We start from the raw sequence: 27301 nt of genomic DNA, 5'->3' as shown, positions 1-27301 counted from the left end.
CAATCTTCTCAAGAATTTGGGTGTCCCCTAAATATGGACTCACATAGAAGTCCGAAATGTTGGGTTTAAAACTCTGAAAAGGTTATTCCACAATCCTTTAAATTTGACTCACCTGTATGGATTCTCTCTTTAAAGTAATCTAGTCCTAGATGGACAATGCTACCCTCTTCGAGAAACTGTGGTTAGCCAGGGAAATTTTTTCCTTGCACTACTCCACACTAATCTTCTCAAGAATATGGGTGTCCCCAAAAGATCGACTCACATAGAATTCCGAAATGTTGGGTTTAAAACTCTGAACATGTTATTCCACAATCCTTCAAATTTGACTCACTTGTATGGATTCTCTCTTTAAAATCATCCAGTCCTAGATGGACAATGCTGTTTTCTTGGAGAAACTGTAGTTAGCCAGGGAAAAACATTTCCTTTCCCTACTCCACATCAATCTTCTAAAGAATCTGGGTGTCCCCTGAAGACGAAATCACATAGAAGTTTGAAACGTTAGGTTTAAAACTCTGAACAGGTTATTCAACAATCCTTTAAATTTCACTCACCTGTATGGATTCTCTCTTTAACATCATCCAATCCTATATGGACAACGCTACCCTCTTTGAGAAATTGTGGTTAGCCAGGGAATTTTTTTCATTTCCCTACTCCACACCAATATTCTCAAGAATCTTGGCATCCCCTGATGATGGACTCACATAGAAGTCTGAAATGTTGGGTTTAAAACTATGAACATGTTATTCCATAATCCTTTAAATTTGACTCACCTGTATGGATTCTCTTTTAAAATCATCCAGTCCTAGATGGACAACGCTACCGTCTTCGAGAAGCTCTGGTTAGCCAGGGAAAAAATCCTTGTTTTTCCTTGCCCTAATCCACACCAATCTTCTCAAGAATCTGGGCATCCCGTGAAGATGGACTCACATAGTAGTCTAAAACATTGGGTTAAAAAATTTGAATAGATTATTCCACAATCCTTTAAATTTCACTCACCTGTATGGATTCTCTCTTTACAATCATCCAGTCTTAGATGGAAAACTCTACCCTCTTCAAGAAATTGTAGTTAGCTAGGGCAAAAATCCTTGTTTTTCCTTGCCCTACTCCACACCAATCTTCTCAAGAATCTGGGTGTCCCCTAAAGATGGACTAACATAGAAGTCCAAAACACTGCGTTTAAAACTATGAATAGGTCATTCCACAATCCTTTAAATTTTACTCACCTATATGGATTATCTCTTTAAAATCATTGAGTCCTATATGGACAATGCTACCCTCTTTGAGAAACTGTGGTTAGCCAGGGCAAAAATCCTTGCTTTTCCTTGCCCTACTCCTCACCAATATTCTTGAGAATCTAGGCATCCCGTAAAGATGGACTCACATAGTGGTCCAAAACATTGGGTTTAAAACTTTGAATAGGTTATTCCACAATCCTTTAAATTTGACTCACCTGTATGGATTCTCTCCTTAAAATCATCCATTCATAAATGGAAAATGCTACCCTCTTTGAGAAACTGCAATTAGCTAGAGAAAAAATTCTTGTTTTTCCTTGCCCTACTCCACACCAATCTACTCAAGAATCTGGGCATCCCCTGAAGATGGACTCACATAGAAGTCCGAAACGTTGGGTTTAAAGCTTTGAACAGGTTATTCCACAATCCTTTAAATTTGATTCACCTGTATGGATTCTCTCTTTAAAAGCATCCAATCCTACCATGGAAGGGACATGATGGACAACACTACCCTCTTCAAGAAACTACAGTTAACCAGGGAAAAAATCATTGTTTTTCCTTTCCCTACTCCACACTAATCTTCTCAAGAATTTGGGCATCCCCTGGAGATGGACTCACATAGAAGTTCAAAACGTTGGGTTTAAAACTATGAACAGGTTATTCCACAATCCTTTAAGTTTGTGACAAGTCATCCCTCATCATGCAAGGAAGAAAATGTAAATAAAGAAAATTTATTTTGAGGATCGAATGGTTGGGTATTGTTACCTGGTAATTAGGGTAACTAATCCAGTCTCCTTCTCCACCTCCTCCATCACTTGCATGCATATTTTTTGAGAGTGAAGTTATGAAATTCTAAGGGTTTTCATGCTTCCAGGGTTTTCCATAAGCTTGCAAATGATTTCATGGTAAGACTCTATTAAAAAAAATGAGAGTTTCATATTTTGTTAGCTACATCTATTGATATAGATAGCGACCTTTTTGGTGCTCTAGGTATCAGTCTAAATTTTGATCCTTCCCCTTTTTATTTCTTTTATCTCTTGATTTTCAAAGGATTTCGAATGAGGTCACTAGTTTTATTTCCCATTCATATTGAAAATCTTGAGTTATTGTTAATATCCCTTATATTTCACTTGGTTTGTGTAGGGATTTATTCCCCCTTCTTCCACAAAACTTCTCTCTAGAATTATAACACAAAGTTGTAAGGGTTCTTGGCTACAATATGTTTCTCTAGGGTCAATAAGGTAATTCTCTAAAATCTTCTTGATCTTGGTAATTCCTATACATTTTCTTGGTTAAGTTTCTTTTTCTTGGCAAGGTTTTGATTTTTCTTAAAAAGGTTAATATGTAAAAACCTTGACGTCTTGTTGCAAGAGCAGAGAATTTCTAATACCTGACAACTCTTCTTATAGATAACATTTGTCCTATGCTCTAATCAATCTTTCATTATGATTATCTTTTGGGCTTTTCTCTTTCCAAGCTATTGTTTCTAACAAAAATTATATTGTAGGTTTGTTCAATGCTAACATTCTGGACTTCAATTGAAAATCAGACTTGATAAGGGTTTCTCCCTCCTTTTATTACTAGCATATCTCAAGTAATTTTTCTTATATGTTGTCACTGTAAGATAATTATACTTCTAAATTTTAACCTAGGCTTTCAAGGCCAAACCAATCATTTTAAGTTAAAACCTATTATATCAGTGAAATTTTATATAGAAACTAGTTGAATGGTTCATTTGTTTCAAGAGAACCAAGTAATTGAAATTACTGTTACTTAAAAATGTATAATTTATAGTTTTTACATGCAAAGGGTTATACTATTGTAGCCACTTCAAGATATTAACTATGTATTTTTCATAGAGGCAAGGTTATATATACCATAGCCCCAATACTTATAACTAGCCTTATTTATACACTGCTTTTTTTTTCTTGGTTGAGACTATGTGCAATTTGGTTAGTGTTTTAAAATACCAACTTTATAGAATTTTATTACTGAATTTAAGAAGTAAAATCCTTCTTTTGTTATATATACATGATGTAAAAAATTTCCTTAGAAAATTTTCAAAAATGAGAATAGAAAATATATTCTTATTATCTCTATGTTTTCTCCACAATACTTTTCCCTTTACACTTAGTGTTAGATGTGTTCAAGATAATTAATATTCTTTCCATTTCACGTATTATATATACTTCCCTCACATTCACATTCACACACACACACACACACACACACATATATATATATATATAATACAATTATATGCCAGGCATAGTAAATGTAAGTCTGCAATATTTTGGTTTCTACTATTGTCCCCCATAGGGACATCACTAAATAGACAATGGCTACATGCATAGACATAGTAGAACAAAAACATTTTTTCTTGTTTCCAACTTGTATTCATGGTAACCTTTTTTCTAATTATCTGTGCATAATTGATTTGCACAATATATTTGCAGTTTTTTCCTGAAAGTGAAACACACTATTAGGCTTATATATTAAGTTTCTTTCTTTACATATTAAAATATATTATGTTACACATTTAAATGCTTCTACACTAGTTTCCTTTTGTTTAATAGTGAGTCAAATATATCTATCTAGATCCGAAGAAAAGTTGATGTTGGGTCCTATTTTTAGGTTTCATCATCACTTTTTCCTCAAGAGAGAGAATCCATTAAGTAGGGACTTTAGGGTTTCATGAATATTGCATTTAACTTTATTTAATGTTTTCCTAACCTTACCAACCCTATTTAGGCACGTATATATTTCTTTTTCTTTCACTTAAACTATACCCAAAACGAATCTAATATCTTTATTCACCACCCTTCAACACGAATAAACTAGCAACTCTTATTCCAAAAACACATACTAACCACCATGTCTACATATACTTTTCATAGAATATGTCAACATGAAACAATTAGAACTATAACCCATTCAAAGGCCACAAACAAACCATGTACATTTACTTATTTGAACCTTGAAAATATAATAGGAGCAGTCATGTCCCACCGAACTAGAAAATTGTTACCATGCATAGTTCCCACTGTTAGTGCCTAGATTTACCTCAGGCTGAGAAAGGTAGGATCCAGGGCCAACATCAAACCGCGCTTAACCAGGTAGCTAGCCCTACTAGGTCAGGAAAGGGCTCTCTTAGGGTTAATCTCAGCAAATTATGATCGATGAGGGCTTGAGATGACTGATAGACATACTGATCTTAGGCCAGGTATATGTGGGAAAAGGTTTGATTGAAAAAAATGATGTTTTTGTTGGCTTGGATGGAAAGGTAGATTTTGGGTGGGGGGATCGAGGCTCAGTCTTTTAGAGATCTCAATGGGGCATGGTAGGCAATTGTTTTTGGCACTTAAAATTAAATGAGATGGAAGGATTAGACAGGTGAGGAGCTGAAGAGGGCAAGAAAACTCATGGATCCTCTCCAAATAGCTGAAAACATCAAGAAACTAAAGCAAACCTCAAGTAGAGCACTGCAATTTCAAGGGATTCTACTCACACTCTTGTTTGTTTAGTTAAGAAGAAACAAGATTGAGAATGGCATACATAACACATAAGAAAATTCACAATTACAAAAGAAAACACTGTACCAAGACAAATTGCCACATGGATCCCAAAGAGTGCTGCAAATCTTGGTCTCAATTCCTTAGCCAAAATGCTGATAAGAGTATACAATGAAGCTCAAGGCTTTCTCAAAAGTCCAACCATGCTAACGATTGAAAAACAACATAATATAGACAACCATAGCTCATCCTAGCCTCTAAGGGTCTAGCACACATGTTTAGGAGCTATTTCAACTAATTCTAAACTAAGAACTAGAAATCAGACAACAGAACAACATGCCTCTAGAAACAAAGAAAATGATTCATTCAGTTTCAAACAACTTTTAAACTGATGAATCTACCTTCATAAGTGAATATTTGACACATTTACATCATGATCCATCAATGTAAATTTAATTACATCACAAATTTTCCATTAGCAAAGTGAAAAAGTCAAACTAGCCAAAGCTGGGCGAAAAATAGAGCAATACTTGGTCAAACTGGCAATTTTTCCTCTATGCGCCGCGCCTGATTCTCTATGCATAACCCCTGTTTAGACCCACTTTTGGAGGCCTTCCCAGTGTCCAAATGAGCTCCAGGTGTGCTTTTTGGAAAGGTATGCCTGTCTACCTTCCAACCCAAGTGGAATCTTTCAATTTTGCCTCCATTGGCCCCTCCAAAATTCATTTCTCCCAACACTATTTCCTGTGTGTCAAAATAGGGGCAGTGAGGTCATTTTTTGAGTGTTTTCGACCTTTTTGAGGACTCAAAACCTGTCCAAATTTCTTGGCCACTGGTAGGAAAGAATATTTTTTCATTCCAAATCCAAAAATTCTGAGTTTTTATGCTTTGGACCCTCCTAACAAAAGTGAGAACCATGTGGCGTGGCGCATAGGGCAGAAAAACCTGTTTTTTGTGCCAAAAATTTCAAAAATGCAAAAAATGCCCAATTTTTTTTTAAATTTGGGCTGAGTCTTCTTCATCAAAAATTGTGTTGGGCCAAGGAATCTTCAGCCAATATTCTAAGTCCTTCATGATCTTTTTTCCTCCTTGATGCTCTCTTCAACTTTGCCTTTAAACTCCTGATTCTCGCTTGGCACACCAAGTTCCTTGACAAGTAATGATATGATAGGTTTCTAAGCATATTATTCTCATTGATGGCCTTTTCTAGCTTCCTCTCCAAGTGGATATTGGCTCTTTCAAGCCATGACTCCCTATCGGCATTAACCTCCTGCTCAAGTGAAGTGAACTCCACCCTCCTCCTTTGGGCAGCTTGGCGATTCTCCCAAATGTTTTGCAACTCCATAATCACCTGCTAGTCCTCAAGCTGCTTATTCCTTTACTCCAAGTATTGTATTGTCCATAGGGCTCTATCCAAGTTGATAGACAAGGCATCAATGTCCGCCTACTGCTCCTGAATGTTTTCTCTAAGATTTGTGCTTTGTAGGCCCATATCAATATCATCACCCTCAATGAGAATGAAATCAGTCTCCCACTCACCTAATGGTCCTTCCTCCTGTAGTGGCCTCTTGCCTTTGTCCTGAACCTATTAAGCTGATGATGGAAGCGAGGCTCCTTCCACCCCGGGTGGAGATAACACTCACTTTGCTGCTGCAAACAACTGTCTAGTGCCCTTCTGATAGGTGATAAACACTGGCATGCTAGCAGTCTGTGTCTCATGACCCTCATGCTGATAAGAAGGTCCACCTGTCTCATGCAAAGCCTCTGAAGGTACCTGAAGAGATGTGAAAAGCTCATGAGAGATTAAATCCTCCCAAGTGATGCCCTGTAAGCCAAGCTGATGAATGACCACAATTTTAATGAGATAAAAATGGTAAATACTATTGAACTTCTATTGAGGAGTCTTGTGATGAACTAGGGTGGTCATCTTCTCTATGTATCAGCACATGAAGTAAGGAATGTTCATCATCCTCACCCTGGTAAGATGCATCAACAGCATAATATGATAAGCATACAAACGTGAAAACCAGCCCTCACAACTAAAATACCTCATGATCAATTTCATCAACGGAGCATAAGCATATTTGAGTTACTGAAAAGGAAATACTCTGCTGAGTTGTCTCAAATAGCCCGGTTTGATGTATGGTTCATAATGCTGCTGATCAATTTGTTGCCTCTTGTTCCATTTCTCCCCAATGTTGGGAATACCAGTTGCTAGTGAAATGGATTCTGGTGTTAATGTAAAAGTGACACCAGCTAGAGTGGCTTGACCATCATGTAAATGCAGCACAAACAAATGAGTCAACTCATGATGAAACTGAATGCTAGAAACCTTCTCACAAAATTCATAGCAGGACTGATGTTGGAAACAAGAGATGGCAAGAGGGCTGGCCTATAATTCAACAGGAGTGGTTGGTTCTTCTCTAATATGTTTGCCACCTCTATGAGGCCTCCTGGGTGCATGTACCTCTGTAGGTGAATCACTGTGGGTCTCCTCTTCATAATCATATGAAGGATCAGATGCCATGTCTACTAGTGGATGGACTGTTTTGGAGTTGTCTTGATGAAAGATAGGTGATTTTGTGATGTGTTTGACCTTTGCCACCAAGGGAAACAATGATATGAGGGAGGGGAAACAATGAGGGCTTTAGGGACTGTTGGGACAGGTTTACTTAGGGAAATAGGGGATTAGGGAATGATTTGGGAGTTTTTTATAGGACTAGGGTTTGGGAATTTGCATGTAGGATTTTGGGAAATGGGATTAATGAAGTTAAGGGTGTGTGGATTTAGGGGATAGGGAAATCAAAGAGAAAATGGAGCAAGGGAATGTGAGGTGGGAGTAGTAACTTGGTAGCCAAATAGTCCATAAAAAACCCTAACACTGCTTTCCTTGAAAATTTTAAAGAGATAGGGTTTTATTTATTTTAAAGAATCACCACATATCAACTACCATGAAACAACCACCAAACTTGGATGAAAAACAATAGTAGAGGCTCAACCTACTTGTACCAATGACAATCCATGTGTTTTCGGCTATTTTAGAGCAAGTGTTTGAAGTTTCAGGCTTGCTGGCTATGTGCGTTGCGCATGAAACCCAATGCGCCACGCCCAGTGTATGCGTCGCACCCGTGAAATTTTAAACTGAAGGTCGCAGCCCAATGCACCACGCCCAGTGTGTGCGCCGCACCAGTTACCCATTGCGTCGCGCCTCTAGTTTTTGGCAACTTTTTCTCCAACTTTGCCTTGCTTGCCTCCAAAATGTCTTTGCTTTGCTCCAAGAGTGTAAATGACTTTTCAATTTGAAGAAATGACATATAAACAAAGAGGTTTTAAATTTTTGGCTCATAAAACCCACTTTCATAATGTTTGGAATTTGACTTTATTTTTGAACTATGTTTTTGGACTTTTTTCACTTCATTGAACTTTGTGATGAACTAAATGACCTGCGCTTTGTTTGTTTTGCAGGTGGTTGGAACTACTAGGGCTAGGGAAAGAAACCAGGGTTGCAGGGGAAGTAATTTACATATGAAGAAAATCAAATTACATAAATTTGTACCATAAAAGCAAAAATACTCTGTTTTTCCCCAAAACAGAGTTTTGAGGAAAGACACATTTCTAAGCACTTGATGACGAAATTTATTTGATGCTAGAACCTCCTCATGGCCTGCTAGTTATTATTGGACACTTTGAAACTCCTTTTGATGAAACCCTAATGAAACCCTAGATCCAATGACAATGAAACCCTAAAACAAAACCTTTGCAATATTTAAGACAAAAGATGACTGTATGTGCTTCGAAATGAGCCAGCAGGTAGATAACATGAGGGAAACTATAGGAAAGCCACTACCGTCAGATGATCCATGCGCCTAATGGAATGCAGCTGACTGAGAGGGACACCTAATATGTAATGCAATAAGAGGATTTGATCTCTGACGGAGGGATGAAGATACCGACACTAACATTGGCTCCAATGGGGATGGTAGCTCCTTGGAGGTGCCAAGAACTATCGATCTCTGGGAAAGCAGGTAGTTCCTTTGTCCATTGGGCTATGGAGTCAATAAGTTCGACAAAAAAATATTGAACTCTTGACTTAAAGACTTAATTTTAGGACTGAACGTGACTCAAATTGACTCATTTTCAAAACTGAAATTGACCGAAGACCTGACTCTAACAATCCAACCCAAAACTAAAATCAAACCTCAGCTTTATAGCCTTCACCTTGGGCCCCAAACTAAAGAATGAAAACAATACACACTTGCAATGGAATTTAAACAAACTGGTATATACAATGATGAATAGGACCATAGAAAAAAATTCACACATAATACCATTTGAGGAGCTGACCTTTGACTGGCCCACCAAGATAGCCTTCACCATTCATCTCTTGCAACAGGAAAGCATTCTAGCCCCGATGTGCAGCAATCTTGTACGGTCCTTTCCAAAGATTTTCAAATTTGTCGTGCTTACCTTTCTCTTCATTCCTTGCATCCCATTTCAGCACTATGTCTCCGATTTCAAACCTGTCCGTCTTTGCTTTCCGGTCATATATACTCTTAATTTTTTCTTGCAGCTTGGAAGTGTTATGAAATACCTACTCTCTAGTTTGTTGCAAATGTATCATTTGATTGATCCTCCATTGCAAACTATCATCTTCCTTGCCAGCTTCTGGCAACAGTTTAACCACCGGAACTGCCAAATAGGTCAGGAAGATTGTATCCACACCGTACACAAGTTCAAAAGGAGACATGCCGATAGATTTCTTTTGTCTTACCCTGTCTGCCCAAAGTGCATTGACCAGCTTTTTATGCGAACTCTTGTTGTTAGTTTCCAACAACTTTTTGATAATATTGACCAGAGATTTGTTTGAGGATTCCGCCAATCCATTGCCTTGTGGGTAATAGGCAATCGAATTCCCAAAAATGATTTGATACTTATGACAAAAGTCAATCATTCTTTTTGATTTAAAGGCTTATGCATTGTCAGTAATCAACTTATTTGGACATCCAAAACAAGACAAAATGTTGTTTTCAAGAAATGAGATAATTACCGAATCGGTGGCCTGCCTTGTAGGAATTGCCTCAATCCATTTGGTGAAATAATCTGTCACTGTGAGGATCCACTTATGATGTGCTGAGGAAGAAGGATGAATCTCACCAATAAAATCCAAACCCCACTGCTAAAATGGAGCACTTACTTCAATGGGCTTGAGTGGTAAAGGCTGCAACTTCCTCTTACCTTGAAAAACGTGACATTAGTGACAGCTGGCCACTATTTTGTACACATCAGCAAATAGAATTGGCCAATAATACCTTGCTCTCAAGATTTTATTGGCTGTTGTTTTCCAGAAAACATGGCCTCCGTAATCTCCCTTGTGAAATCTTCCATAACTTGTTTTGCCTCTTCTTCTACTAAACAATTTAGCAAGACACCACCGGGATCTTTCCAATAGAGTGCACCATTCATGATACAAAATTTTGCAGCTTTCAATTTTAGTGTCCTACTTTTGTTCTTATCCATTCCAGGAGGTGATGACAGATTTTGGAGTACATAAACAATGTCTGAATACTTGAAGTTTTGTTTAGTTTCTTGATGTTTTCAACTATTTGGGGAGGATCCATGACTGCTATTGCCCTCTTCAACACCTCACCTTTCTATTCCTTCCATCTCATTCAATTTTAAGTGCCAAAAATAATTGCCTACCTTGCCCCATTGAGATCTCTGCAGGACTGAGCCTCAATCCCCACACCCAAAATCTACCTCTCCATCTGAGCCAACAAAACTCCATTTTATGAAATCAAACACTCTTGCACTTATACCTAGCCTAAGATCAATATTTCTATCAGTCATCCCAAGCCCTCATCGACCATTATTTGCTGAGATTGACCTGGAGAGAGCCCTCTCCTGACTTGGTAGGGCTAGCTACCAGGCTGAGCGTGGTTTGATGTTGGCCCTGGATCCTACCTTTTCAGCCTGAGGTAAATCTAGGCACTAACACCCCTAAGCCTCAAGTTATAGCTCCTATCAAGAAATTTATTAGTATGTTAACAATATTCCTCCTTAAACACCTAGCGATGTCTCACTAGAATTGAGTGTTCTAAAGCTAGTCTTTCCCTCCCACTGGTACTTTTGTTTTAGATTGCATTTTTCATCCACAATCAATTCTTGTTATTATCTTTTTCCACCCCAAGGAATTTCTCTCTCGTCCTGATAATTCTTGGTGGTAGTGAATCATCCCCTAGAGGATGGATGCCTTTTCTTTTCTATGGAAACTATCTTTTCTTGGATCGTAATTTATGTCTAATTGTTTCTTCATATTTGGGATCCTAACTACTCATGTGGTGGCTTCTCTTATATTTTCAAAATAACAATAAGGAAAGTAACAAATTTTCGTTATATTAATAAATATTTACATTCTCATTAAAATGTTTAACTTTACTTTCTAGCCTCGTGGCCATCATCCATATTTATGAAAATAAAAATCATAAAAGTTTGATAACAAATGATTTTATCAAGGGCACTACAGTGAGTTTGTGGCAAATTCGTGGATGAGATGTGTGTTGGGGGTAAATGTTTTACACGACTTTGTTGTTCAGTTTTCTTCTTTTTTTTTGTTGAACTAGAACATAGCCATGTTGCTTCTCGCTTTTTGCTTTGTGTTGTTATGATGGTATCTATTGTTTTTTCCTTTTGTGGTTTGCTCTTGATGGCTTGTCGTGTGTGAGGAAGAAAAAATAGAAGGAACTCTAGATGGAGAGCTAAATAAGAAACCCAATTGGAAATGCAAGTCCTTGTTCAAACCTTATACATAGAATAAATGGCAGTAAGAGGATAAAAGGGAAAGATAGAACAATTAAAAATGGACATGGTTGAGTCTACTTGAAAAAAAATAGACATTGATATAACAACCATGAAAATGGCAAAGAAACAAAAATGTCCAAAAACTCTAATAACAGTTGGCTAATGCATATTTATTTTGTGAAATAATTATAAAAAGATAATGATGTCGTGTGATGTGATAGATCATTAATTGTGAGCTATCATAAGTACTAAGTTACGTAATTAATCCTTAAAAAATATTATGATCATTGTGTGATTCATATAAAATGGAATTGTTAATTTCCATGTTTTGAATTTATGCAGTAAATTCATCTTATGGATTTCATGTCACTTGGAATATTTATTGGTTAGTCTATAAGTGACCTATAGTTGCTAATTATTATTTATGATGTGCTTAAATTGATATTTATAACCCTTCTTGGGTGCATGAATGATAATTGACAAGGTCCTCTTAGCAAGAACGAGGACATGCTAGAATTGAATATGAATTTTAAACAGTGAACGACTTTACTACAGAATCAAACCATCTCCAATTTAAAATGCAATGAAAGCATTTCATCCCTATGGAGGCTTATTGGGGAGTGAAATATGGGAAGAATTTCCTTGACTTTTCAGAAGTGATAAAAGATCAGAAAACATCAGGGATGATGTTTATAAAAAAAGGGGGAAGATGTGATGCCTCTAGTGCAATTTACTTTGAAAACATTATTATTTATATTCACTCCTCAATGTTTTGGAAGTATTGACTGTGGGACGAAGACTAAATTTGAGTGACAAATGAAACTATTAATTTTAATGAATGAATGTTATTTATCTCATTATTATGTATTTGAAAATATAAGAGGAGACAACACATGAGTAGGAAGGATACATAATTGTCAAGAAGTGGTTAATACTTAGTTGTAGTCTAAGAAATCACAATTTTAAAGTGACCACTTCCATAGTTAAAGAAAAAGAAAGAAATACTCATTCTTTAAAAATATTTCTACCACGATAAATAATATTACATGAGAGAAAGTTCATGGTTGGAACAATAGAAAATATATTGTGGGAGAAAAATGTAATTGGGGTAATGAGGTTCCAATGGGAGAGAAAGACTGGACCTGTATAGAGTAAAATATTATCAATGTAGATTTAGCATGATGTTGCTAGGGCTTGAGGAGGAAAATTGTGAAAGTGATCAGTTTGTTTACTGACAAAAAGGTTGCTTATGGCTCGGGAGGTACTGTGAAGGTAACAATTCATTGGTTAGTTGGAGCATCGTTTCTCCTATTCTATTTTCAAATGTATAGATAAGTGAATGAACTGAATACCAAAATTATTTATAAAGTTATATTTTCTAGTATTTATATAATAAGATTCTATGATAAGGTTGATGGTCAATTCTATGATTTTATAAATGAATTTCTTCCTTCGATGAATGTTTGATCTCAATTAAGAGGTTATATAAGTTAGTGTATTTTCTTTAATAGGAAAAACAGAATAAAAGTTGTTTTGATTATTATCTCTCTGTAAAAAAATATGTTGACAATTTATATACATATATAAAAGTAGATAGGATTAGCAGGGTATGAGACAACACTTAGGTAAGTCCTCTGTCCAAGTTTCGTTGAAAACTCCAGTCTCTAACAAAAAAACCCTTGGCAAGATTTAATGAGGAAACCCAAAACTAAGAATCCAATATTAGCTTCTTTAAATATCAAGGGATATTTATGGTTATGTAGTAGGAAATATCTATATATATATAAATAATTCAGGAAGCAAGCTGAATGTGAACATTAAATCCATATCCTCTTCATCACGGAAAGGACCCAGAACATTCTAAAAATAATCATTACAGAGAAACAAATACTTAATTTAATAAGAAATCAAATGTATATTAATTTTTCCCAAAGTATGGAACTTACACGGTGGGGAAATAGGAAGAATACAATTATCTATGTAACACAAAAAGGGTAAAATAAATTTTAAATTTAATCAACTTTTGAAGCATACAACTACAAGACTCTATTTAACTGAAAAATACAAGTTGTTAAGAATCAGAAAAAAGTGTTATACATACAAATGTATTTTCAATTTCATAAAATAGAGGCTATATAATAATTTAACAAAACTTGATATGGATCTTTTGGTAAGTAAAGTCATTAAGGAAACATCCTATAAACATATGTCAAAGATAAATAACATGTTAATGGAATTTATGAAAATATGAAATTTACAAGTTCTGGGAAGAAACCCCACATAAACATAGGATCATTCAAGTTTTAAAAAAAATTGAAAAGAAAAATGCAAATTCAAGTTTTAAAAATAAATTTGAAAAAAAAAATACAATGAAATGAAAAAGGCCAAAGATAGCCATGCCCATTCTAGGCTAGTATATAATCCACATAAGTAAGAAGTCAAACATGTAGAAAGAAACAGAGAGTGAGAGTTAGTTAACACTAAGTACCTTGATAGGTCTGAGTGAAAGATTAGTCTTTAGAAACCTATATAGAGAAAGCACAAACCTACGTCACACAACAAAATATGTATTAGAATTTTATATATATTTATGTGTGCGTGGGTGAGAAAAAACAAGAATTTTCATGCTCAGTTAGGAGGAAAAATTGTTAATATCTTTATTGGAAATGAAATCAAATAGGTATGAATCCTTTATGCTTGAAACCTCACCTTGGCATAAGGATTTGTAGTAGGTGGTTAGGGTCAACTGAATTATAAATAGATGAAATAAAAGAAAGAAAGCTTTTGGAAAACAATATAATTTTGGGACATGGACACTAGTGGGGAGAAAGCGTTGGGAAATTAACCTCACCCAGAGAAATCCAAATCAAGAAGAGTAGTATGAAGGTTTTCAATAGAGAGATCTATAAAAATAACTCATAATTCCACAATTTAACCTAAATCAAAGAGAAATAAAATTTAATTGTGAGCCATAGTCAGTGGAACGATGGACTCAAGACTTAGCAAGTTTCTAAACTCAATTGGAAAACTTACATAGATCATCCCCGAGTAGAAACCCTCTCCAAATATTAAAATGGTGGCATAGTGTTTCTGAATAAGAAAAACGTTAAAATTTTACATAATAAAATAGGGTTAAGGTTCGAATTTGGTCTAGAAACTAATAAAATGCACAAGGAAATGAATGTAACAAGTAATTTTGAGAAAAGGTTCCTCATAATTGTAAAGTACATTTTGAAAGGAATCACTACACGGTTGTACCTTGTAGAACAATAGAATATTAGGATTTTTTTGACTGAAAGCGAAAGCAAAATATTAATGTAAAAAAAATACATAAATTAAGTATATGGTTCACTTGTGTCCAAACAGTAAAAAGACTCCATCAAAATAACCATAGTACGAAAACACAATAGGTTGAAATTTCAATAAGAGAGTTTTTGCATGCTCTAGTGTGGTTTAGAAAGAATTGGAAGTCTAGAAGTGTCAAGATAATAGTTATAAAAAAAACCCTAAAAACCAAAATTTGCAGTCAAACATTAGAATAACCAACATGAGAATGATGAGAGTGAGAAAGGTTGGCATCGGTAGCTACCCTAACAACCCACTACCTATTTTCTAGTGTGAAATTAAGAAGAGTGTGTCCAAATGATAGATCACCTGACAATCACCTAGGTATGGTAGCTGTGGCCTCAAAGAATTGGCTATGTATTCCTAAGTGTGTGTTTGAAACATAAAAATCGACATTGTAAAGTTTCATATATATATATATATATATATATATATATATATATAGATAGATAGATAGATATATAGATAGATAGATATCGCAGTAGAACAATGAATAGGAATTATATTAAAACCATGGTTTTGGGGTCATAAAAAACTTTATTTTGTAATTTTAATTAATGTCACATGTGTGCTCTAATTTTAAGGTATTGTGTTGCATTTCGACATGTCATGACTTTGAACCTTGTGGTGGACTTCCATGGTGCTTGTAGATAAACCGTTAAGGTAATTTATAAATATACAATCACGTCACCCATAGTTACCTGGAATGTATATAAACCAACATGACATTCCCGACTCGAGAGGAATGATGAATAAGAAGATATTATATACAAGTTTCACAATAATGTTAAAGCTTTAGCTTATAGAGAAGTTAATGGAAGCCATAATTGTATTATTGACATCAGTATATAAATATACTTATACATAATAAAAGAATATTTAATATATTTCGATGATATTTAATGAAATATTATGGTACATTATATTTCTAAAACTTAGTATGAAATCTTCTTGTGAATTGATGAAATGTAAAGGAATATAAGAAGTTGATTCAAAAGGTATTGATCTTAGTTAAGAAATGGGCAGACCTCCATTCTTGCTTTGATGAGGATGGTGATATACATGAGACTATTGAGGTTGATATTCACTTTGAATAGATGTCCTTACTCATATTTTTAACTATACATGCTAATAGTTCTCTTATTGCAATCATAGGTGTTGATAGATCTAGTTTAGCAAGAAAATTGTTCTACTATTTTAGATTATTATTATATATATATATATAATAGAAAATGTTTATATGCACAAAAGCGTCATTTTTATGCTATTAGTTTGGTATCCTAATGCAAAAATCAATAATCGTCTAAGGAGTTGATCTCAAGTGGTAAAGGCACATATTTTGTTTTTGGACATGGAAACTTCAAATATTTGGAGACATGCTCTAATTAGTGAATTGTTTTAAAACAAATTTATAAACAAGTTCTACTGGATAATCCCATAACAATTTTGTTAAAAATAAATAAATAAAAATAATGTATAAATTATATTAAAAATGTAATATCAACCCTAGCTTGCTTTAAAACACATAAAAAGAAAACAAAAAACAGCAATTGTATCATTATAAACTTTTTCTATTTAAAATGACACCATGTCCAACCAGTTAACATTAAAATGCCATCTGCCATAACCGACGATAATTATTGGTAAGTGAGTTCTCTCTCTCCATATTTTCTTATAAACCAAGGTCAAAATTTAGATTAATTTAATATTATATTTGTTTCTTTGGCTTTTACTTTAATAATTATTTGACATTTTTAATATAATATTCAGCTCACACTAACTCTTATGGTTTTAAACCATGACTCCTTTACAGCTATGAGTTTGCCTCAAAGCCACAAAACATTGATAATGAATTTCAGACCAACATTTTCTAGATGAATGATATGATGAAATTCATGTAATGTACCTCAATAATTCATGTAAATCCTTTACAGCTATGAGTTTGCCTCAAAGCCACAAAACATTGATAATGAATTTCAGACCAACATTTTCTAGATGAATGATATGATGAAATTCATGTAATGTACCTCAATAATTCAAGTAAATTCGTTTATATATATATATAGATATACACACTCCCAAACTTGATTCATTATGTAACTGTATGTAATCGTCAGTAAGATTTTAACTTCAATGTTTAATTGTATAACATTCTGATATATATCAACTTCATAATGATGCCTCAAGGTCTTTGCATAATGGCTAGACCACCCCCACCATCATACTAAATATTTATGTATGTTTTATCTTGACCACATTATACAAGGGACTCATTCTAATTAGTGAGCTTGGTCGTAGCCCATGACATATTCACGAAACGCCTTACGGTGGGGTAATTAACACCTAGCTAAAAGCATATATAATCTTTGAATCATGTTGGCGGCAAAAGGATGTTTCATATATGTTAGAACATCGTGGCCAATTTTTTTATCAAAATATTTCACCATTGTTTGATTGATTGAGCTTTTGTAATTGTGTTGGAATTCTCCCTGATAAGTCGTAATACTGAATTCCTTTGGTAATGTGGCACATTGATCATTGTCTTTTCCATGCAGTCGTTCAGCTAAGGAAAACTAAGATCTCCCAAGGAAATCCAATGATATCTGTCTTTCTTACAAGTGGTTAGGATTCTACCCTCGCCCCTGCTTAGTCTTACCTATCATTTACACTATAGTAGTTTATGGTCAATAGCTTTGCAAGCTCCATAGGGGTTTTCACTTACTTCTACAACTTCATACCACCATGCTTGCATTTTCTTCCCTTCATCAAACACTATATTTTTTTATTCGTCAGAGGTATTTTCTCTTGGTGGCTTATCCATCTAGTGGTAGGTGATGACCCCTCTTAATTTTAGAAAGTTTTTTCAAATTATTCATTCCTATTTTGAAATTAGTCAGGGTTTATGGTTTCCCATAAAATCAAGGGTACTCATCCCTGATATTAATATTCTTCTTACTTATTACTGAAATTCACTCTAAAGTAATGATCCAGCTATGACTCTGAGCTCTAGATTCATTACTCGACACATGAGATTTTATACCAGTATTTTAGTGGATATTTTCTTGTTTCTTTAATTTTGATATTGGAATGATAATAGGTTTTTCCCTGTCTATTTTTTAAAACCTCACTCAACCTTGTTTGGTATTGATACTCTTTTGCTTTTTCTTTCCAAGGTTCCTCCTAACCGGTCAATTTGAGTCACAAGTAAGATTTTTATTTGGTTAGATACAAACAAAGTTGAAATTGGCAATTTTTTTTTATTGTGGCAAGGAAAAATTTTAGGGGCTAATATTTGCAGCTAGGGTAATTTTCTATAGTTGCTAATTTCCATTTTTTCTAAAACTGATTCACCCAAAATTTATAGTATAAAATTATTTCACCTTAAAAATTGCCAAAATTTTATATAGAGACTATATAAAATTATTGGAAGCTTGAATATTTTTACAAAAATATTTTCAAACATTTTATAGATTGGATATGATGGACTACGAAGTTTCTAAATTTAAAAACAAATTTTCATCCTTAAAATTTTCCTTGATAGAAGTGAATTGATTAAAAAAACAAAAAAAACTTATTTCTCAAATTTTTGATGGGAAACAAGGTCTTTACCAAGTATAACATAAGGTTTTTTTTTAAGTTTACTTGCGGGGTTTGACAAAGCTTACGTGTAGTATATTAATGGAGGCTTCCTCTAATATTTCAAACAAGTTAACATTAATGCTATCACGGATTATTTTGGATTAGCGTTACGCTAAAATATTACAAGTACTTTATTATAGCTCAAAGGTTCTCATCACAAATCATGTTGAATGGTTTTCATTGGCCCTTAGTGGATGGAGCCTCAGATGGCGCAAATTTTTAGCGTGGAGCATTTAAATTTTAGAGCAGAGTTGTGTTACACTTGTAGTACAAATGTGTTTGTGTGTCTGCATAATGATCTTTTAAATGCATGGATTAATCATTTTCCTTTTACATATGTATTCAAGTAGTATATAGTTCATAATTTTGTCATGTACTGTAATTAATACTTATATATGGTTAAGTAGCCTGATTGTACCACCTAAATTGAATTTTTTTAAGCTAATCAATTTCCCTTTTATGGGTTTTCCATTTTTCTAAAAGTTTTGAATGTAATAGTTTTTTTTATCAAAATGCAATGTAACTTCATGTATCTTGCTAGTTGATTACTAATTTTTAGCGTTTTCTTATATAGAATAAGAAAATCACTAGGTTGTATCCACTCATCCTTATATTTTTCCCATGCTTAGCTACTCATCATGTTCTTAAGCATATTACTTATCCTGGTTTTTATATATGTAATTTTTTTTTATGTTATTAAGTAGATGCAGAGGGTTAACCCTAATTCATTCTGGTTCAATTAAGTGCTTCTTTGGTATTCATTCTCAACCTATTTATTACTTTATTCTCAACATCTTTTGGCCCACACCAAATTTAATTCAAAATGGTATTATTAGCACATATAGGATAGCTACAAGGTTTCATGTCCAAGTTTTTGTACCACCATTCTTCAGAAAACCCCTATACTAAAGCAAAAACTACATTGTCAAAAGGTACTGTAGAATGCATATTTCTACATAGGCTCTAGACTATTAAACTTTCTTATAGTATCTTCCGTAGAATCATTTAACCACAATTCTTTTTCTTGTTTTAGATTACATAAACAGAGTAATAGATTATGTAGAGAGTTTATCCCTTACCTAAAACTATTACATATCCAATTTTTTATTCCTATAATTTACACATCCATATATAGCCCTTTTTAATAAAATGAACAATTCCTTGAAATAATTCAATAATCAATCTGTCACTTAGATGAGTATTTGAAAATATAATAGGATAAATATGCTCCACCCAACCAATGAATTGTTTCCTTAATAATTCCCTAAGAGTTTTAGGGAATTCTCCCGTCACAAATCGAATTAGTATTCACCCATTTCCTCCTTAAACCATAATGGCACCATGCTTGATCAAGGTTGGATATCTTTATTCATTCTCATCTAGTCGTCATTCTCTCTCACTAGAACCTTAATTATCAAATTTCCCTTTTCACTTGCAATCCCTTTTTCCTATTTTCTATACATGACCTTTCTATCCCGTCATGTTATTGCTAGTAGTAGTATTTAAGAAAAAAATGGAAGACTTTACCAATGACCATTGTCACTTCAAAAACCATCATTTCTTCGGCTATAAAATATTCTTAACTTATTTCCTCAGAGTTGGTGGCTTAACTATTTAAGCGTTAGCTCCTCTTGTATTTCAAAATTAATAATTAGTGGAATAAATTATTGTTGAATTGAGGCTTCTGTGATCCATATTAGGTTTAAGAGAGATTTTTCGACGTAAATCACAAGATATTTCATTTGTCAACGTGTTTCGAACCAACAAGTGTAGTTCATCGTCAAGACATTCCGTTTCATTCATAACAATATATTAATATTTACATTTATTATTCAATTTTAACCTTTCTCCCTTAACCAATACTTCTACAATATTTAAAAATAAAAATAAACAATAATATTTGTAAAAACAATTACACCAATATATCACATTCCACAATTTTTATTTTTTATTTTTATTTTCTACATTTATATGAATGAATTATTGCTACTTAATCCTAACAATTTATCATTCCATTCAAATTTGTAAAAAGGATTAACCAAAAGAAGTTTTTCTCGGCATCTTTATTTTGACGGTTGATTTTAGAAATACTTAAGAGTTGGACAAACACTAATGAGGTCAATTATTTAAATTCATCTCTTCTTATGTATTATGGAAACCGCAATCTAATTAAAACACATTTCCGCTATATGTATTTTGTGCTATCAATCTCTGCGATAATTGATGGAAGGAGAGGAGCAGGCCACTTTTTTTATATCTCGACTTTCATTATCGGTTGTAAGTATGAAATATCACTATTTGAATCGTGAGAACGGGCCTAAGGAAAACATTAAAAAGGAATATGGAAGTAAACAAACTTATCTCATATTATGCGTTTCTTCAATAAGAATGGGCCCGAGGAAAACATATAAAAAGGAAAAAGGAAGTAAACAAACTTATCACATATTTCTGGAGTGTCATATAGGAAATAGAAAGGCTAAACTCCCTTTTCTCTTCATTTTTTTATCTCAATGTTCATAGAATAATGTCTTATTTGTTATAAGGCTATTATGGTTATAGAATATCTTCGTATTGTGAGGTAAAACTTTTCTAGTTCAGCATAAGACAATATTGTAGTGATATATCTGTTTAGCTTTTTGTATACATGTAATCTCAATTATAAATAATATGGTTAAAAATAATATAAAATGTAATATGGAGAGATTTAGTGCTAAGAAATAAGTGTAGTTATTTTAAGTCTAATTTAATTAATAATAAATTATTTAAAAATAATAAAATTAATTTGTTATATTGTAATTTTGTTTTTATTAATAAAATTATGAATAATTTTTTAGATAAAAGAAAATAATAATATACATATCACATTAAAATATATAACATATAAATAACATTTATGAATTAAGATTTATTTTTCCATATAAACTAAAATAATGATTTGATAACCATATTTAAATTTAATTAATAAGCACATGAAAACTTAATACTTACAATGATTTTTAAATATAACAAGATTTGTAATTATGGATATTCACCCCACTAAATATTTTTAACTTGTAAATAGCCTTTGTTACAATATAATGGGCTTATATCATGGCTTATCAATACTAGATACCAAAAAAAATTAACTCATTTCACAATCAAAGTATTTTATAAATATTATTTAATTTAATTTTATAATATTTTTTAATTAAGTATAAAAGAGGAGAGATTATAATTACTTTTGAGATATATCTAAACCCTCTACCCTGGCTACTACTAAAACTATTAAGTTGATATTCACTAAAACTTAAATCAAGGTTTTAATAAAATAAAAAATGAGAATACTTTTATATATAAATAAGTGAAATTTATAAACTATGAATGATATTATTAAGAACAACATAGATCTATATTAAAAGGAATCTAATTAAGTCCTCACATTTCCTGAATTTTTGCGCTCAAAAAAAGTTTGCATATTGAGCTCTTGATAGATCCAGAATTAAAAGAGTTTTATACTAGTTTTATTATATCATGATTATTAAGTTTATAGACATTATTTTATAATAGATATTAAGATATTTACTTCCAAATATATTATATATTATATTTTTTTTACTGTTATTGCTACATAAAAAAGATTAATATGAATTAAATGTATATTTAAAAAAACATGTAATAAGAAAAGTATAATATAACAACAATAATTACAAAAATTCAATCCCATAAACAAAAATGAAATGGAAAAAACATAAAATAACAAAATCATAGTAAAATAATGACAACATAAACAAAATAGAATGGAAACTAAACTTGACACTTAGGGAGATGACATCTTTATTAATTAACTTGAAAGCAAAATGGACATAACTATCTTTGAAAAAAATCACAACCCTCTATCCCTAGCTATTACTAAAAATATTATAAACATATAGCAAGAAAAACATAGTAAAGTAGCAATAAGTAATAAGAGTTCAATGTAATAAACAACAATGTAATAAAAAACAAATTGTGGATATAACATTATTTTTAATTAAATTGAAAAGTAAAGGGACTAGATATTTTTGAGAAAAATCTCAATACTCTATCACACACTATTATTAAAATATGACAAACACAACAAAAAAACATAGTAAACCAACCATAAGTAATAAGAGTTCAATATCATAAACAAAAATCAAATGGAAACCAAATTTGACACTTGTAGATATGACGTTTTTTTTAATTAAATGGAAAATCAAAAGGGGCATAACTATCTTTGTGCAAAATCCCAATCCTTTGTCCCTCACTATTACTAAAAATATTACGTAGTTATGACAGCATATATCTTTATCATCCATCTAATAATATTTTGATATTTCTTTCATTATTATATATTTAGTAAAAAGTAAATTTCTACCATCTACTTAATAATTATTGATAATTAAATTAATAGTTGAAATAAAAACTTATCTATTTTGTCTTTTAAAAAAATTAGACACAGTTATCTATATAATGACATATTTAATAAGATATAAAACAATATTGTAACAAAAGGTACATAGTAGCTAGTACATGCGGCTTATGTTAAGCATAGCTTAATTAAACCAAAAAAAATACAAAGACAAAAATTTCATTACAAAAATAAAACAATATGGTTGAAGGTCATCACAAAAAATTAAGAAATATATTAATATTGTTTATATTAACATACAAAACAATATTGTTGAATGTCGTCACCAAAAATTAAGAAATGCGATTAATATTGTTTATATTAACATACATATATCTATGTGTGTATTTTATTTTTATTAAAATATATAATTGTTTATAATTAAATTTATTAAAATATATTTTTAATATAATAAGAAGTCATTTGAAATTGAAAATATTGTGAAAAATTATAATTCATGAAGTAGAAATAAGAGAAAAAATAAAAAAGATAAATAACAAGGAAATAAAAATAAAAACAAAAAACTAGTAACTAATAGAAATGGAAGTTATTAAACAACCCATAATAAGACCTCAACCAATTACCTTACAAATAAATAAATTTAAATAACAATAAAATTTGAATTTGGAATGTTAAATTATGCATAAGTGTCATAAATTTTTAGTTAAATACAAACTAATAACCAGGCAAAACTGAATTATATCATGATATAAAAATATATAATTAATTTAAAGAAAAATTACTAATTTCTTATTAGTATTGCTAGGTATTCTTATTAGTTACGTTAGTTATTTAATTTTTACTTATTTTTAGAGAATTTTATGGTTTGCTCTATGAAAATAGAATTGTGTGAATTCCAATTTTTAAGTATTTTTTTAAAATTGTTCATATATATATATATATATATATATATATATATAATTTTATGGTTTTCTTTATGAAAACAAAATTTGTGAATTTACAGCATAATATTATTTTTTTCAATTTTCAAATAATTTTTATAAATTTGTTAATTCATCTTTTATATATATAGATAGATAGATATAATTAGATATAGATATTGTTGGATGATTTTTTCCAAATCAATGAATCTTATTAAAACGTTTAGAGAATTTTATGGTTTGCTCTATGAAAATAGAATTGTGTGAATTCCAATTTTTAAGTATTTTTCTAAAATTGTCCATTCATATATATATATATAATTTTATGGTTTTTTTTATGAAAACAAAATTTGTGAATTTACAGCATAATATTATTTTTTTCAATTTTCAAATAATTTTTATAAATTTGTTCATTCATCTTTTATATATATAGATAGATAGATATAATTAGATATAGATATTGTTGGATGATTTTTTCCAAATCAATGAATCTTATTAAAACGTTTAGAGAATTTTATGGTTTGCTCTATGAAAATAGAATTGTGTGAATTCCAATTTTTAAGTATTTTTCTAAAATTGTCCATTCATATATATATATATATATATATATATATATAATTTTATGGTTTTTTTTATGAAAACAAAATTTGTGAATTTACAGCATAATATTATTTTTTTCAATTTTCAAATAATTTTTATAAATTTGTTCATTCATCTTTTATATATATAGATAGATAGATATAATTAGATATAGATATTGTTGGATTATTTTTTCCAAATCAATGAATCTTATTAAAACGTTTCTTTTATCTCAAGAAAAATTAGAAAACAAAATTCTATGTCCTTTACCTTTGTTAAAAGGCAAGCTCTGTGTTAACATTGACAAGTTCCAAAGATTTTTATTAACAACAAAACCGCTACTTTGCATATGGATAGAGAGTCAAACTTTATGTTGATGACAAAGTGAAAAAAGCTATCGATAGGAAGCACTACTCAAAAGTTACGTTCTCCATCTATCGTATACCGTGTGAACATCACTTCAATGAAAGTTCAAAAAACTAAAACTAACGATTTGAGATTTTAAGCGGAATGGATTTTAACGGAATCGATATAAACCACAATGAATAAGTTTTATTACCGTGAGATTTTTCTTTCTTTCTTCCTAGTTGTTGATGATTTTTTCCAAAAATCCACTCACAAAAGCCTTGAATCCAACGTTAATCTTGGTTTAAAGCATTATCGTTGTAATACAACTTCGAGGAATTTTAGTTAAAGAGAAAAAGAAATTCACAAACTTTACCATAAATCAAATGCAAAAAATATAACAAGAGTATGCCATTAAATACAGCAGTGATGTAACAGTTTTACGTTTAAAGCCAAACCCACCAATACATATTTAATAGATATAAGGTTCAAATAACTATCACTACATTTTAAACTCATACACAATAAAAAGGAAAATTGCAAGGATGATAATCAAGACAAAAGGTGGTAGAAATAGTGAAATATTATTCATTGATAGTATAAAAGAATAAGGTGACCACAAACTTGGTAGATTAAACTTCCGAATAAGGAAACTTCTTTATCAAATTACCTTGTTTTCAACACTTCTTGTCAAATGCTAACAAAAAGAACAACTAAAATTAAATGTCTCACCACAGAAAATTGAGAGGAGGGCCTCTTATGCCAGTGCGCAAAGAGTCAACATTAATATTGACAAAAATGTAGCAGGTCTAAATCTTTAGTAATAGAAAATAATGACACATTTGACAACCAGAAATATTATAAACCCATATTATGAAGCTCCGTCCATGCCGACACATGAAAAAGCCCGGTAAAACAATGTATATGAATCACCATTACCTAAATATAGAGATATAATAACCTAACTGAAGAATAATACTTAAATCATACCAACTTGTGAGATAGCTAAGAGATCCTTGTCGTCCTTCAAATACTTGAGTTTATACTCATTATCATAATTTTGTTTGTTTCAACTAATATAGTTAAACTTAAGTAATTAAAGGGAAGACAAAAGAGTGGGGTTTTTAAAAGTACGCAATGTCTCTAAAAGGGGAGGACCCACATCCATAAACATTGACCTCACAATCAACCATGCAAGATAGTAAAACAAATAAAATATGTGCTTGCATTACCTAATATTCCAACTATGGAATCAATATTTGTGATTCCAAAGTGTAATGAGTTCGTCATAATAATCATGTTTGAACATTGTCCAATACTCTTTTCCAGCCAAAGTTGTGCAAATAAAACTGATTAAAATAAAAGTAAAAAATCTATTATGACTGCATCCACCACCATAATGTTTCTATTAAAATAGCAGTGTCAAATTTAAAACATCAAGTATCCCTATCATAGATAAATAAAAAATCAGAACGTGTCTGCAAAGTGGGTTGAATAATTCTTTGACTCCCTTAAGAATCCTTCCATTGAGAAGGAGGTTTCTATGTTTTACTTTGTTGTTGGTTTTCAATAGCTTTCGAGGGAAAAACTGTAAGATACAATACTGGTTTACGATTGGTTTCCTGAACAATTTCTTTTTAAGGGAAGTTATGGTGGAAGAAACATGCATTGGATAAATCCAACCAGTGTTGTGGTTGGGATAATAGCAAGATTGTGAGAATTATAGATTTGACTTTAGTCGGAGAGGAAACATTTTTTTGATACAAACTATGAAGAGGATGCATGTGTGTCTAAATGAGGGTTTGAAACAGTGTGTGAAATTTTGGGGACAATTCGCCAAGCGTCCTTACCATTTTCTGAGAAATTTTTAATAGGGTTCCAAACATCATTGGAATTTACTAGTCCATGGTTAAGGTGGAGCTTGGGAATTTCTTGAATACTTTGGTGTGCTATCAAAGGTGGAGATGATTATTTTGATATATATAGGGGATACAATACACATTAGGAGACCATAAGATAATATTTCTAGTAGTAGCTAGCTCATGGAATTCATAGAGATCAACATTAAAGTAAACAAAGAATCAGATATTTTTGTTCCTGCTCGAGTCCCACAATCCTAGGGGTTTGTTTCTTCTGCCCCTATCTCTAGTCTATCCTTGGAAGCTTAAGCTTATTTCTGAAAGGAAATCAATTCAATATTTATAAATTTAAAATAGGAAAACAATCAACTACACATTACACTTTAAAATCACTACAATCTGACTATGCTATTCCAAAACTTAGTCGCCTTTCATATGATTGGGGAATGGGTGGATAGAATGAAATTTTAGATGGGAAAATACAGTGAAATAGGGGAACCATTCATATCCTAACAAAAATTATGATATCAAAATACAAAGTTTTCTTATAGAAGGGGCATATTCTACATGATGACATAATCTCTTTCTTTTTTAAATTGTTTTGAAAATTCTTGGTCAAATTTTGGAGGAGAGGGTTTTTCACATTTTTTTCCTTTTCTCTTTCTTCACTAAAAGAACCATATCCATAAATGAGGAACTCATA

Source organism: Pinus tabuliformis, chromosome 4_2 (assembly GCF_031772625.1).
Source record: "Pinus tabuliformis cultivar Carrire ecotype Pingquan chromosome 4_2, CPIR1, whole genome shotgun sequence".
Classification (NCBI taxonomy): Eukaryota; Viridiplantae; Streptophyta; class Pinopsida; order Pinales; family Pinaceae; genus Pinus; species Pinus tabuliformis.
Note: the sequence above shows the minus strand (reverse complement) of the source record.